Source organism: Rhinopithecus roxellana, chromosome 2 (assembly GCF_007565055.1).
Source record: "Rhinopithecus roxellana isolate Shanxi Qingling chromosome 2, ASM756505v1, whole genome shotgun sequence".
Classification (NCBI taxonomy): Eukaryota; Metazoa; Chordata; class Mammalia; order Primates; family Cercopithecidae; genus Rhinopithecus; species Rhinopithecus roxellana.
The window spans coordinates 32349191-32365483 of NC_044550.1; the positions used below are offsets into that span (position 1 = coordinate 32349191).

At 34.4% G+C, this 16293-nt stretch overlaps 1 long non-coding RNA gene across 1 annotated transcript in view; it reads left to right on the top strand.

Moving 5' to 3' along the window:
- Window positions 1–16293, top strand: part of LOC115894535 — a 161883-nt gene that overhangs the window by 94381 nt on the left and 51209 nt on the right. Inside the window, exon 3 of the long non-coding RNA XR_004054639.1 lies at window positions 8706–8784. This is a non-coding gene — a long non-coding RNA (uncharacterized LOC115894535). The remainder of the gene's footprint in view (window positions 1–8705; window positions 8785–16293) is intronic.

The following is a 16293-nucleotide window of genomic DNA, read 5'->3' on the forward strand; positions in this document are numbered from 1 at the left end:
AAGAAAGGCCTTGATAGCTGTATGCATTCATTTAAAATGGCTCATGTTTTATATAAAAAGAATAGCCTCTTATCCCATCATTCCTGTAGGCTTAATTTTCTGATTATCCAAACACAGGCAAGGTTATAAAATGTCAAGTTAGAGGACTGGGGACAAAGATGTTGCTAGAAGTAAGCACTCAGGGACAAGTGGTAGTGACAGTGCGGGGGAAAGACAGAGACTCTACCAACAAAACAAAGCACAACACCAGAGCACATCCACGGCAGCAGGGACCTCATCTGACCTGTACGCCACTGAACACCCAGCACTCAGGAGAATACGTCTTTGTTGACAAGATTAACAAATGAATACATGTTAGAAAACACTGCAGAATGCTGAGGCCTTTTGGTATGAAGAAAAATCATTTCTCAAAGAATGTTCCTTGTAACAGTGGCCCAAATATGTTTTTAAGAAAAAAATAAAAAATTGTGCATCTAGTTAGTTATGTATATACTTCATATTGTATTCCAATCTGTCATTTTTGCCATGCAACTAGCTCTGGAGCTATCCTTCAGTTAAGAAATCTGTTTAGTTTGGTTTTGTCCCATGTTGTCCTTTTGATCAGAAAACCTTTTTTATATAACACCTGAAAATGTGCTTGGAAGCTGTATTTTGAGAAAGACAAAAGTACACTTCTGAATGCTGGTGCAGGGCCAGCAGTTGTACATCTTTGATGTGCTTGAAGGCTCTGCTATTTTAGAGCTAGTTCAGAAAAAAATGAATGGACTATGTAATTTATGTTAGAAGCCAAGATAATGACAGAAATTTAAAAAAAGGTATCCAATAAGACAAAGAAAAAATTATGTTTTGGTACTTAAAATGTTAACATTTTATAAATCTGTTCTTTTACATTTGCTGAGGAGTGCTTTACTTCCAATTGTGTGGTCAATTTTGGAATACGTGCAATGTGGTGCTGAGAAGAATGTATATTCTGTTGATTTGGGGTGGAGAGTTCTATAGATGTCTATTAGGTCCGCTTGGTGCAGAGATGAGTTCAATTCCTGGATATCCTTGTTAACTTTCTGTCTTGTTGATCTGTGTAATGTTGACAGTGGAGTGTTGAAGTCTCCCATTATTATTGTATGGGAGTCTAAGTCTCTTTCTAGGTCTCTAAGGACTTGCTTTATGGATCTGGGTGCTCCTGTATTGGGTGCATATATATTTAGGAGAGTTAGCTCTTCCTGTTGAATTGATCCCTTTACCATTATGTAATGGCCTTCTTTGTCTCTTTTGATCTTTGATGGTTTAAAGTCTGTTTTATCAGAGACTAGGATTGCAACCCCTGCTTTTTTTTGTTCTCCATTTGTTTGGTAGATCTTCCTCCATCCCTTTATTTTGAGCCTATGTATGTCTCTGCATGTGAGATGGGTCTCCTGAATACAGCAGACTGATGGGTCTTGACTCTTTATCCCGTTTGCCAGTCTGTGTCTTTTAATTGGCGCATTTAGTCCATTTACATTTAAGGTTAATATTGTTATGTGTGAACTTGATCCTGCCATTATGATATTAACTGGTTATTTTGCTCGTTAGTTGATGCAGTTTCTTCCTAGCCTCGATGGTCTTTACATTTTGGCATGTTTTTGCAATGGCTGGTACCGGTTGTTCCTTTCCATGTTTAGGGCTTCCTTCAGGGTCTCTTGTAAGGCAGGCCTGGTGGTGACAAAATCTCTAAGCATTTGCTTATCTGTAAAGGATTTTATTTCTCCCTCACTTATGAAACTTAGTTTGGCTGGATATGAAATTCTGGGTTGAAAATTCTTTTCTTTAAGAATGTTGAATATTGGCCCCCACTCTCTTCTGGCTTGTAGAGTTTCTGCCGAGAGATCTGCTGTTAGTCTGATGGGCTTCCCTTTGTGGGTAACCTGACCTTTCTCTCTGGCTGCCCTTAAGATTTTTTCCTTCATTTCAACTTTGGTGAATCTGGCAATTATGTGTCTTGGAGTTGCTCTTCTGGAGGAGTATCTTTGTGGTGTTCTCTGCATTTCCTGAATTTGAATGTTGGCCTGCCCTACTAGGTTGGGGAAGTTCTCCTGGATGATATCCTGAAGAGTGTTTTCCAACTTGGTTCCATTTTCCCCCTCACTTTCAGGCACCCCAATCAGACGTAGATTTGGTCTTTTTACATAATCCCATACTTCTTGTAGGCTTTGTTGATTTCTTTTTCTTCTTTTTTCTTTTGGTTTCTCTTCTCACTTCATTTCATTCATTTGATCCTCAATCGCTGATACTCTTTCTTCCAGTTGATCGAGTCAGTTACTGAAGCTTGTGCATTTGTCATGTATTTCTCGTGTCATGGTTTTCATCTCTGTCATTTCGTTTATGATCTTCTCTGCATTAATTAGTCTAGCTGTCAATTCTTCCACTCTTTTTTCAAGATTTTGAGTTTCTTTGTGCTGGGTACGTAATTCCTCCTTTAGCTCTGAGAAGTTTGATGGACTGAAGCCTTCTTCTCTCCTCTCATCCAAGTCATTCTCTGACCAGCTTTGATCCGTTGCTGGCGATGGGCTGCGCTCCTTTGCAGGGGGAGATGCACTCTTATTTTTTGAATTTCCAGCTTTTCTTCCCTGCTTTTTCCCCATCTTTGTGGTTTTATCTGTCTCTGGTCTTTGATGATGGTGATGTACTGATGGGGTTTTGGTATAGGTGTCCTTCCTGTTTGATAGTTTTCCTTCTGACAGTCAGGACCCTCAGCTATAGGTCTGTTGGAGATTGCTTGAGGTCCACTCCAGACCCTGTTTGCCTGGGTATCATCAGCAGAGGTGGAAAAATGCCTCTGACAGTCTTCTCCTCTTGGTTCTGGCCCCAGCAGGCAGGCCTGTATGGATGACATTGGCTGGTTTCCTTGATTTCTAACTGCTAGTGAGGGGCCCGGTAGGAGATCCCCAGGGGGCAACTGTGAAGTCAGGGTCTAAATGTCCTGCCTCCTTCCCTGCCCAGTCGCTTCAGGTTGGTTGCCTCTCCCCACATGACTTGCTCTTTCTGGGTTCCAGTAATACCCACTCTCTTTGTCCTTTCTGATGGACACAACCTCAATACTGCTAGCCTGAGATATTGCACTCTTCTCTATGATCAGCTTATACTTTTAAAAATAATTGTTTCAATTAAATCCTCTTTGAATTATCCTAATTGAGTGTACCAGTCATTTCCTATGTATTGTTTATCTTCTTTGTGAGTGAGTAGTTGGTTATTTGGAATATGTCTGTATAACACTAATATGATTTGCAGTTACCCTGATAATTGATTTAACTGGATAAATATTATTTTGTTTTAAATTTTCTAAAGAAAACTTTTTTCTTTTTCTTTTTTTTTTGCTAGAGAGTCAACTCTGACAGTAGAATGTAATGGTTAGATTAGGTGCAGATACTCTGGGATGAAAATGGTTGGGTTTTAATTTTAGTTCTGTCTCCATTAATTGTGTGACCCCAGGTAAGTCATTTAACCTCTCAAGTACTCAGTTTATCAGTAAAGGATGGATTATAATAGTGGGTGACCTAAAGATTATAATGAACATTTTAGAAGTCAATATTTAAAAAGCACTTAAAACAGTGCCTGGTACATGTTAAATGGTAAGTATTTACATAATAGACATTATGATTTTATTGAGTGCCTATTGGGTTCTGAGAAGTATGTTAAATACTTTTTAATGTTTTATTCCATTCACTCCTCAGAACAATCTTGTTAAGTCAATATATTCATTTAATAGAAGAAATTGAAAATCAGGGTAATTAAATAATTTGCCCCAGACCGCATGGAACTAAACAGTAAGGTTGAGCTTTGAAGGCAGATTGGAATTATATCTTTATTGAATTAAATCACACACACAGAGAATATATACATATGAATATATACACAGACTTTACATACTATATATGATACTTAATACATCATATTTAAATTTACAGAATACTGTGCCTGGCATATCATAGGTGCTCAGTAAATGTTGCTTCATCTCACTCCTAAATCCCACTTCAACACACTGATTCCGTCTTATATGTAAAGGAGTAAAATGAACTTTTTAGAAGTTCTGTGCGTATAAACTGGAGAGAAAAAGGATGTAACTTACCTAGACCGCCTAATCTCTCCCTTCTTCCCACTGTCCCAAGATAATAAAAGCATTAAATTAACAACGTATTTGAAGATATACAAAATTTGGATTGTTAAGATGTTAACTTAGAAAGCCAGGGAGGGCTGTGATTGCTGCAGTGGATGAGTCCCAGATAACGAGATCAAAGGTGAGCAGGAGTCTAGCCAGATGTCTCACTCAAGGGCTCTGCCTGTTTTCAAAGTAACTGATGGATGATGAGAGAGGTTACATTGGAATGCTTTTGAATGCTGTACACGAATGTCATAAATGTTAGAAGTTTTATCAATGAATCAAATGGCTTTTGGCCAACAACAATTTGTTAAAGCACCACTCACTTAAAACATTATCTGATTTTATACAGACATAACTAGGAATTCAATCAGAAGGGACTTTTTCTCGAAACCATCATAAAACTTACCCATACCACTATTATGCCAGTGTTCCACATGGAATTTGAAAATATCATTTGAGTTAAGAATTTTAAAAATTCCAAAGTATTATTACTTTGTTAATTATCAAAGTAACTTTGTTAATTGCAAATGTTATAGGCAGAAGTTAGATTTAAATAACGGTCCTTTAACTCCAAAATTCACATGTTTTCTTCTGTACATACATTGTTTCCAACTTCAGATATGCATATATGTATTTTTTTCTTTAATGCTATCAAAGTGACTAGCTCATTAATCTGTAAGTTTTGTGCTGGAACATCCAGGGTAGTAGTTACTAGCCAAACGTTACCCATTCCAATTATTATTAGTTACTCTTATCCTTTCCCTTAGAAGTTATTTATTTATTTATCTAAAGATTTGCCTTCTTGCCTTCTTTAGTCTAGGTCTAGAGAATCTTACATGATCCCCAGCTCTTTTTTTTTTTTTTTTTTTTTTTTTTAGAAGGAATTTTCTTCTTAATAAACAGGAAGAAAACAAGAAAAACAAGTTGTTGTTTTTTTTTTTCACTTTCTTAGTTGTTTCACTGAAAAATGTCTTTGGACTCTACATTTTATTTTTCTTTTTGGTTTCTTGAGTAAATGTGTTCATTGTAATTTCAGGAGTAGTGATATTATTATAGCAGTTAAACTTTCTTATTCTTTGACTTCTGACTTTGTTTTAATTGGTCTTATTCTTCAACCAAGTTCAAGAAGTATAAATTTTTTGTTCCATACAGTTATTATTGACACTGTTTTAAAATCATTAGTGGAATCACTATGTTACATGGCTTTATATGGCTCTTACTACACTTTTTTTTTTTTTTTCTGGGACTAGGAGCTGATTCAACTACATCTTCCAAAGAGACCAATTATTGATTCAGCTTTGGTACCCAAATGATACTGAACAGCAGATGAGAAAACCTTCTTATGTTTGCTTTCCAATTCTCCCTAGGAACAGAATCTCTGACCCACAGGCTGGGAACTTCCTGGTCACCTTGAAGTCTATCTTTAAGTATTGACAGAGTTATATAATATTTTCCAAAGTGCTGTGGATTTACACACCAACAAGTATCAAAGGGGAAGGCAGGAGCCCTTGTCCTGTGAACCAGGACCCAAATGCTAGCTGAGGATAACTTACACATTTGAATGTTGGGTAGTCTCTTTCTGTGGAAGGCCTCGGTCTTCGGCTCAGTTCCAAGTAGGCAGTTTTATCCCATTGACAGAGAAAAGCATTTGGTAATTTATCAGTGGTAACCTTAGCATTTTATGGTATGGAAAGTGCCAAGTTTTCTTAGATTTATTAAATGCTATTGTTGTTTTAGACTATTATGTATTCTTTTTCTTTTAGGATAATTTCTCTCCTTCTCAGAGACTCTGTCTTACCTTGAGATATTTAGTTGATTTCTGGGAAGTGAGAAAGTATCTCCGAGGAATGATTTTACTGGAAAGGCCAACCATTTGATCATACCTCTAAAGAGTGTGGCAGAAAAAGGATGTTTCTTCCAAGTAGAAGGACACTACATAAGTGAACCCATACACATCAGATGGAATGTGTCATATCATTCCTTTTCAAATAATAAACAGCGAATTGTTAGAAAACTTACACGTCAAGTGTGCAAACAATTGGGCAAAAACTAGAGTCTCAGAGAGTAAAAGAAATTACCTGGATCAAAAAGAATTCAGACTGGGGCATGTAAGAGTTTTAATGACAATGACACAATAATCGTTGCTGATAGTAGCTTCAGTCATTAGATGCTATTTTTCTTCATCCAAACAACATAGTATAGTGTTTAAGTGGGTAGACTTTAAAACCAGGTCATCCGGGCTTGAATCCTAGCAGAGCCATCTTAGAGCCATGTGTCCTTGGGTCATTTACTTATTCTCCCTAGTACTCAGTTTTCCCATATTTAAATAAGTGATTGTAATACTACTTAACTCACAAATGTTATGAAGTTAAATGAGTTATTTAAAAGTATTTAGGACTAAGTCTTGCACAAAGAAAGTGGTTTTTAAATGCTTGTTAGGTTAATATCATAATATCAATATATTTATAATGTTTACTGGGCAACTGCGTTCAAAGATACTGTACTGCAACATTGTCCCTGCCTACAAAGGATGTTTAGTCAGGAAAACCTGATAGCATTCAGATATGAGAAGACGGATGCTAAATATATGCTCTTGGAGATAGTGATTTGTAAAATTTTAAAGTTATTTAATTTTATTTTAACTAGAAAACTTGAAATGGTTACTTTTTATTGTTAACTCCCTAAGAGTATATACTTCCCTTTACATATATGTATATATATGTGTGTGTGTGTGTGTGTATAATATATATATAAATCACAGGACATAACAAAGAATTAGACACAAAGTACTTGTTTTTAAAAATGAATTAACATTTACTCAGGTAGATATCAAGCTACTTCATTTTATCTTGTAATTGGGCTAAATGTAGCCCTTGGTTATATAGACATGGCCTTTGAGTTTCAAATATCATCATTGGTTGAACTGTTCATGTAAAACTCTCACTATAGTTTATTGTATAGGGGATTTATTCAAAACTAAAACCAGAATGCTTTATTTATACTAGCTATAAACAGAATAAAATATAAATGTATTAATGTCATATTTAAATAATCCATGTTTATAAAATAATATTTTAACAATTATAATTCTGTCGGGTGCAGTGGCTCACGCCTATAATCCTAGCACTTTGGGAGGCTGAGGTAGGTGGATCACCTGAGGTCAGGAGTTCAAGACCAGCCTGGCCAACATGGTGAAACCCCATCTCTACTAAAATACAAAAATTACCTGGGTGTGGTGGTATGTACCTGTAATCCCAGCTACTGGGGAGGCTAAATCAGGAGAATCACTTGAACTCAGGAGATACAAGTTGCAGTGAGCTGAGATTACACTACTACACTTCAGCCTGGGTGACAGAGTGAGACTCTGTCTCAAAATATATAATTCATTCTATCAGGCTTCAATATAAGCAATTGAGTATTCACCTAACAGTAGTAAAATTAAAAGGGAAAATTTCCAAGATTGTTTCAAAAGACAGACAAAATACATTTAAAATGGAAGGAATTTACTCTTAAGGCTCACATTTAAATATCCTGCATTTGTAAAATATTTGAATTGGAATTATATCAAGCTATATCTGAATAATGGTCTAATCACTTAATAGTAATGAAACTAAAAGAAAAACACAACATTTCTTTAGGAAAGAAACAATAGAATTTTGCTGTGCTTCAGAATCTTCCAAAGTAGGCTCATTGAAGGGCTGGATTCTTCTACAGAGTGGGGGAATGGGGGAATACCCAGTGCTTGGGTATAAAGACATTTCTCTTTGCTAATGGAAAATATGTTAGGCCAGGAGTATCTCTCAATGATGAATCTTCTTTGGATGGCCGTGTTATCTTGAGTAGAATGGAGAGGTAGAAAAAAAAGTTCTCTTCCTATGAACTGCCCCCTGGAGCTCTTCTTTCCCATGTGACTTCTGACTGGGGGAGGAGGCAGAGGAAGAAAGATTGGACCTGAATTAGGTGTACATAAGTTGTTGAGCTCATCCTTTGGGTCATTTCTACTGGATTCAGCGTTTGAAGATGCCCAATCCTAAGGGTTAACAAAAGACAGTAAATTTTGGTTTCCGCTGGTCTAAAGAGAGTATGCCAAGCTAGACACAGCAGGATAAATTGCATAAGGCTTCTGTGGAGAAATTGTTGGAAAATATAGTAACTTGATGGAGGAACCATTTTCCTATGATTCTAGATCCATTGAGGTAACATTTTGGATACATTCACTCAGTTCTTCAACTATCACAACTTAATGCTACTGCTTTCTTGGTGGACTGATAATCCAGAATATAACATGGTGGTCCTCTCCGACTTTTGACATATGCCTTGTTTTAAGCATCAGGGATATAAGGAGCTCTTTTAAATTTAAGGAATTAAATGTAAGCTCTACCCCATTGATTTTTTTTTTTTTCTGTCATTTGTATTTTCTTTTCTTAATTTATTGAGTTTTCTCTTGGCCAGTAGAGATTTTGATCAATTACTGTGAACAATTACTTTTCCCCCATGGGAAACCATTTGCCTTTAATAAGAGCAACGGCTTTTTAATTTTTCTGTTAAAATGTTTGCTTGCTTTCTATAGGTGTGCATCATTTCACAGTTATTGGCAATGGTTCAATGGTTTCATCTGCTTTGAACAGTTTCTTCTCCATCATTAAGAGGTAAGTTCTCAATTTATTGAATATTGCCATATATGCTATTTACTTTGTTTTCTCAGTGAAGGTCAATAATGTCTTTAAGTTTTTTGGTGAAGATTTCGAATATCACTTTCAAACTGTGCACTTTCTATCTTCAATGAAGTCAGTTTAAACATTTTTAAAATCTCGGTTTGGAGAATTTAAATTTGATCTGTAAATTTATTATATATAATAGAAACATGCTTGAGAAGATGAATATTATAAAATAATTTTAATAATTGCTGATTTTTCAAAGAAAATCTCTGGAGTATATAGAGCTTTTCTAAACCAGTCTTATATTTTTCCCCTGAAGACCTGTTATGAATATGTAGCTGGAGACACTTTCCCAAATGTAAACAAGGTTGGAATACTTTTCCCAATGTCTGCTGTTGTAAACATTGTCCATGTTTAATAATATTAATATGTTATGATATAAACATTGTCTATGTCTAATGATATTAAAATGTTATTAACATCACCATGAACATTCAATATGCAACTTTATCTTTCTATCTTTGGCACCTGAGGAAACAAGTAAGTTTCCTTTCTTGGTGTGTGTAATGTGACATATACCTGCCATTGGACTATTGTCACAAAGTTACCAACTTAAGCCAATAGTTTTCCCCTCCTCTTTTGCAAAGTAGTTGATTATTAGGGAACTGATGTCAAATGACTTAAATTTAAAGCTTTGTGGAATAGCTCTGTGTGTTTGTGTGTGTTTGTGTGTGGTGTGTATTTGGGGAAATGCTTATTAATATCTCTGTTATTGATCTTACTGTCAATTGATGTGCTTACTCAACTGAATAGTGGCAATCTTATTATCTATTGCTACATGTGCTGTGAGAATGCAAATAGTTGTTTATCAAAGCCTGGCTTGTCATAAGATTAACTTTCTGTTTCTATTCAAATGTAAAGATGGCAACAATGAAACTCTCTTGTAAAATGATCTTATTTTCTTCTGTATTTCATTATGATAAAGAAAAATTTTAAAGGCATTTTTCAAAAGACTATAATGTATTTCACCTAAATAAATCCCTTTCTTTAAAAACATGTATATATAGCATATGTATTTGTGTATAAGCAGAAGTTTTGTTTATGTCTGTGTATACAATACACTTACCTCTTTTCATTACAGGATAGAATGCAAATCTAGGAAATCCTCTCAAAGGGGATTATCTTTTAACATATTTGAGTCAATTTTAGGAAAGCAAACCACAAAACTTGATTAAATTACCAACTTTATTTGATTTTGTTTATTTTTAATGAATTCTGTTGTGATTTTTGTCTGGATAAAATTCAGGCTGCATACTGTACCTTTTGGAACATATCCATCAACAAATTGCAAACTTCTGCAACTTCCACATTTTTGAATTATCCTTTTGTTAAACTTTTTACAAAATCACCAAAGGAATCAAGAAAATATCATTTAGCAGGACTTCGTATAACTTTTATACTTATATTTGTTATAAGATCTGGGAACATTGATTTCCAGTATAAACCCAAGTATTTTTATTAAAAACTTGTGTTTCTGTTGTTAGTTGGAGAGCATCAAATATCCTACTTGTTTACTCACTGCTATTTTTTCAGTCCCTGGAATGAAACATATGAGTAAAAGAAGAATGAATTCTAGATTTTCATAAAGTCATAGTAATAGAAAGGCTTTTTAGTGTCACTGATCTCATCATCATAAGTTATCGATTGGTGAATAGTATTTTATATTCAACATGTACCTTCATGTACAAGATGGCCCTTATAAATAACATATAAGATATGAAAAAAGATACCCAGAATATGTCTATGTTACTGAAGAAAAAGTTAATGTATGTCATAATCAGACCAGAATTCAGATCTTCTCAGCTGTGTTTCACTGTACTTTTCATTGTATTGCCATTTGATTAGAGAGCTGCTGTAGCTTATAATCATATGGACCACTAATCTCTATAATATCTTCAGAGAGAGATGTTGTTGAAATTCTGTTTAGGATCTATTCCAGTGTATAATCATCCTCATTGATCAACAATTTAACTTAAAATTTAACCAAGTTACTTGACCAAAATTTAAGTTCATTTCTCCATAAAAGAACTCATGCATTACAAGAGAAAGTAAGTTATACTTTTCACAGAATACTCTTTATATACTTAAAGCATTTAAAAATAATTTCCTCTTTCCAAATGTCTTTAATTTTTTAAAATAAAACATACATTACTTTCTTGTAGTAATTTTTATTCCATTAGAACTTGTGTTTCTCCATTCTCCTCTGCCCTCAATATTTGTATCTCCACTTGATTTTACTCACTTCTTTCAAATTCTGTTTGCCACTATTTCATATTCAAAATCTTAATTGACTTTCTACAGCATGGACAAATACATCCTTAGCCTGGCATCCAAAACCTTAAGTGATACAATCCAACCTACAATTGCAACCTTAATTTTTTCAGCTTATATGTATGTCTTATACATAATTGAGCTTCAGCCTGAACTAAGATGGACTTAAGAAGTTGTGACTTTAATATTTGAGATGATGATATTGAATAAGTATGCCCAAAGGTCCATGGACTCCAGTCATTATTGAGGCACTCTTTGTATTGTAAGAATTACAAGCTGATGTGAATGTGAAAACAGCACTCAAATTATAGTGTACCCACTATACACAAGTCTTATGGAAGGAGTTTCAAACATTTTGATCTCAGGACTTCTTTACACTCTTAAAAATTATTGAGCCCTCCAAGGAGTTTTTGTTTAAGTGCGTTATATCTATAGATATTTACTCTATTAGGCTATATCACAAGTAAAACTGTGAAGAGGAAATACTGCTAATGCTGACATTTGCAGTTATTGGTGCAGTGGCTCATGTCTGTAATCCCAGCACTTTGGGAAGCTGAGACGGAAGAATTGCTTGAGTCCAGGAGTTCGAGACCAGCCTGGACAACATGGTGAAACCCCATCTCTACTAGAAAAACACAAATTAGCTGGGCATAGTGGCATGTGCCTGTAGTCCCAGCTACTTGGCCTGAGGCAGGAGAATCCCTGGAACTCGGGAGATGGAGGCTACAGTGAGTCGAGATAGCACCACTGCACTCCAGCTTGGGTAACAGAGCAAGACCCTATCTCAAACAAAAACAAAAACAAAAAACCAAAAAATCCCCCCCAAAAAACTCTTAATAAGAGAAAGGCAATTTTGAAATAAATAAATTGTTGAGGACTCCAAGGAGCTTTCGTTGAAGTAGGTTATATCTATAGATATTTACTCTATTAGAAATTAAAACCAAGAACTATTAATTTATTTAGAGTATTTTATCTATTTAAACTACTAATTAATTTAAATCAACAGTAATAAACTCATTATATGTTAACATGAGTGCATAATTTCATCAAAATTAAACATTTTCTTAGTCTGGGCACAATGGCTTACACCTGTAATCCCAGCATCTTGAGAGGCTGAGGCAGGCAGATCACTTGAGTTCAGGAGTTAAGAGACCAATCTGGCCAGCATGGTGAAACCCATCTCTACTAAAAATACAAAAATTTAGCCAAGTGTGATGGCAGGCTCCTCTAATCCCAGCTATTCAGGAGGCTGAGGCAGGAGAATCACTTGAACCTGGGAGGCAGAGGTTGCAGCGAGCCGAGATCATGCCACTGCACTCCAGCCTGGGTGACAGATTGAGACCCTGTCTCAAAAATAATAAATAAATAAATAAATACATACATAAATTTTCTTAAAATATTTGTGAGGAAAGTGGAATTTTTTTTTTTTTCAAATCTCTTCAGTATTTTTCTTAACAGAATATAGCAGTATGTGCTCTTGTGGGCTTATCCATATAGGCAAATGCTTTATATTTTCCTTTGAAATCATCTGTTTTTTTGGTTCATTGTTTCAGCTTTAGTTTGTTATGAAAATAGACACTAGGTTCTGTGCATTAGAGAATCAGGTCCTTGGAACACACCTTAAGAACCACTCACATAGAGGTTAAGAGCTTAGGCTTTGATGCCCACTGCCTGTTTGTGTAGATCAGCTTCTCCACTCCTAGTTCTGTAATATTGGACAGGTTATTAGACTTCTTATGCTATGGTGTTTCCTCCTCCAAAATGGAATTAACAATTAATATATCTTGAGCTGTGTTTTGAGGGTTAAATAAATTAATACATGATTTGCAATTATAACTGTTCTTAGCACTAGAAAGTCAATTTTATGGCAAGGTCAATACATTTTTTTTCTATCTGGGGCTTCTCTCTCTATCCCTGGTATTCAGTGTCTTATCCAAATTAATATTTATTTGTCTTAAAGATAGAAAAGTAGGGAAAACCTTTTATGTTGATCAAGTCAACATTTAGTGTTAATCCTTTGATATTTAGTTATCAAATAATTCAGATATAGCTGTATTATCCACAGGGATTTCAATATGTACCTGAAAGAAGTAAGAGCAAGCTCTAAACATTTTCATAAATCTGCGAAGTCTTATTCATTGCATTCATTTGCATCAATTTTCCTTTTTTTTCAGCAATCTGTCATGCTTAATTTAGTCCTTCCTTTCTCACTAGATTAAGAGAACATAAACAAGTCTAGAATTCATTCATTCATTCATTCATTCATTCATTCATTCATTCATTCATTCATTCATTCTGTACCTGTTGTGAAATGCCAAGCGTTTTGCTAAGCTCTGTTACGGAATCTTAAAATCTTGTGGCAAAAGACACATATTAAACCAATGAGCAACCAAACAAGCGTATAGATTTGTAATGTGAGAATATTTTGAAATGGTCTTTCTTGTTGCTTTTTTATGCTTTCAATATTATCTTTATGACATATTAAATGTTTAAGCTTTTATTAAAATTGACTTTGTTATATTCACTTTGCTATATGTAAAATAATCGGTAAGAAATGATTGGGCAGAAAGGGAAACCATGAAAAGAGCATTAGTTCATCTAGCTTCTGGTTTCAACTTTGACACTAACTAACAATATGATTTGAATAAGATATGAACACTTTACTCTCATTTTTCTCAATTACAAAAGTAGGCAGTCATCTAAAATCTCTCCCAGAGCTATTATATTTGTTATTTTAGGAATAAGTATATCTTTACAGCAATTTTCCCATGTTGTTTGAGTGAGGTATTATTCTGTTGTAGCATTTTAATTTCACAATCGTAATTACTTTTTTCATTCTATCAATCCATGGGATTACGAGCATCTTGAAGTTGGTTTCTGAATCGTCTTCATTTTTATGTACCCAGAATGCTCAATGCAAATTTTGTTGAATGTTGAATGTACTTTTAAACTGTATTTGTGATGGCAAATAGTCCTAAAAGACTTTTCATTAAGTTTCCTGGAATGACCAACGGAAACAGGTCTGAACGTACGTTTCTGAGTACATTGAAAAGAATAGTAAGTGTTTCATAAAGGTTAAATTTTAAGGAACAAGGGCTCTACTTGGTTGGACTTTTCACCTATGAAACTGTGTTCACGAGTCTTTGATTTTATTGTGTCCAGCAGATGGCACTAGTGCCTCAACTAAAACTCCAGTTTGAAGAAAATGTAAGGTAATGCATACCTTAAAACTAAGCTGATGTCATAAAAATCCAAGAGAATATCACACACATATTCAGATCTGTATAGTTAAATGAAACATGAAATTGCTGAATAAGTATTTATCTTTTAAAAAATTCTCTGAATTTTATGTTTTAATTCATCGCAATTACTCTAGAAAAATAAAAGACTACAAAGGGGAGAAAACAAACACAAACTGGGGAAATATTCCAGAAGAAAAAGTTCCTCCAAGGTCAGGACATGCTCCAAGATGCTTTTTGGCCATATCTTCTCTGCAAAATATATGAAAAATAATCACAAAAAGGAATAAACACTATTCAGTTTCTTCTTTTTCTAAGCTGTCTCTTGTCTTCGTTGTATTTTAGTACCCTACCAATTGTATACAATTGTGAAAGAAACATGCATGAGATACTGTTGAAAATTATAGAAGAAAAGCAAGAATAAACCAATACTTCTAAAACTTAACTTGAAAAAATTATTGTTTTGCAGAAAGATTTTTTGGCATTGAAAGCCTTGATTCATAATAACATCTTCCTTCTTGAATATTGTTATATTCTTTCCCAATCAAGCAATCAACAGTTTTCCTTTTCTTTTAAAATCTGAAATGAACAAATGTTTACTCACAAAATCTTAAAATGTCATTTTTTTATTAGTAAAAATCTTTACTGCCTTTCTTATTATATGCAGTTAGGCTATATTAGTTGTTAACTATTTGTAACTTTTAAATTTGACATGTTCACCCTTTCATTTAATCTATTTTTTCAAACCTAATGAATATTATTAGCTGATTGAAATTAGCAACTCATTTAAAAGAAACAGAGTTTTATAATATCCTGTTTCTTCCTCAGAGTAGTTTGATAGTATTAACGTAATAACTATTCTCACTTTATTCAATAAGATCTAAGTAATGATGTGGTGGAAGCATAGAAACAACATTTATTTGCCCTTAACTGGATCTTTAATACAGCACCTCTACCTAAGAAATTTAAGAAATACTCTGAGAAGCTATTTATATAGAGAAATTTTATCATTCAATCATGCTTTTGGTGAAATAATTATTAAAGATTATTAAGCATTAAATAACTATTAAGGATTCTTAAGGATTAATATGTAAAAACATAAGGCTTTAATTTGTTGATTTTTTAAAATTCTGTAATTTAATAATAATGTTCAAAGAAAGGAATAGAACCATCTAGTCTCAAAAGTGGGAGGGGCCTATCATGACTTCCCTATCTCTTTTTCTCCTCATCCTCTCTAACTCAGTGACTCATCCAGTTTTACTTCATGTCTGTTGTCATTATCTTGAGCAAATAAAAAATAGAGGGAATAAAAATCAAGAATGTGTGCCTTAGTAGAGGACAAGGTACCATACAATCTCATATTGAAAATTAAATGAAAATATACTAAGTTATAAAACCAAAGAGAGAGAGAAAACAAAACAAAACAACAACAGAAGTATACTGTGAGTTTGTGTGGTCACCAGTGTAGAACATGTAGTTACAGACTAGATCTGAAGAATAATTGGTTTGCTGGCCTTTCACATACGAAAGACGTGATAAGACATATTGGCAATAGGTATTTTAAGGCAGTTTAGTCTCTATTCTGATAGTATATGCTCTCATTGGCTTATTCATATAGGCAAATGCTTTATATTTTCCTCTGAAATCATCTGCTTTTTTGTTAATTGTTTCAGCTTTAGTTTGTTATGAAAATAGACACATGGTTGGCAGGTCTAGTGCTTTAGAGAATCAGGATGAAATAATAGAAAAAGAGAACTTTCCCACCCTCTGCCTTACACTCTTCTATGCATGTTCAGGGGGAAAGTGTGGTGAGAATTCAGTGTGTCTGCTCCATACTAGCAGTTTCCTAGAGGTGGAGCAGTTATGAAAGAAGTGGGGATGGCCAGGAAAAGCTGGAAATAGCATCGGGAAATGTGGGTAGAGGCTATAC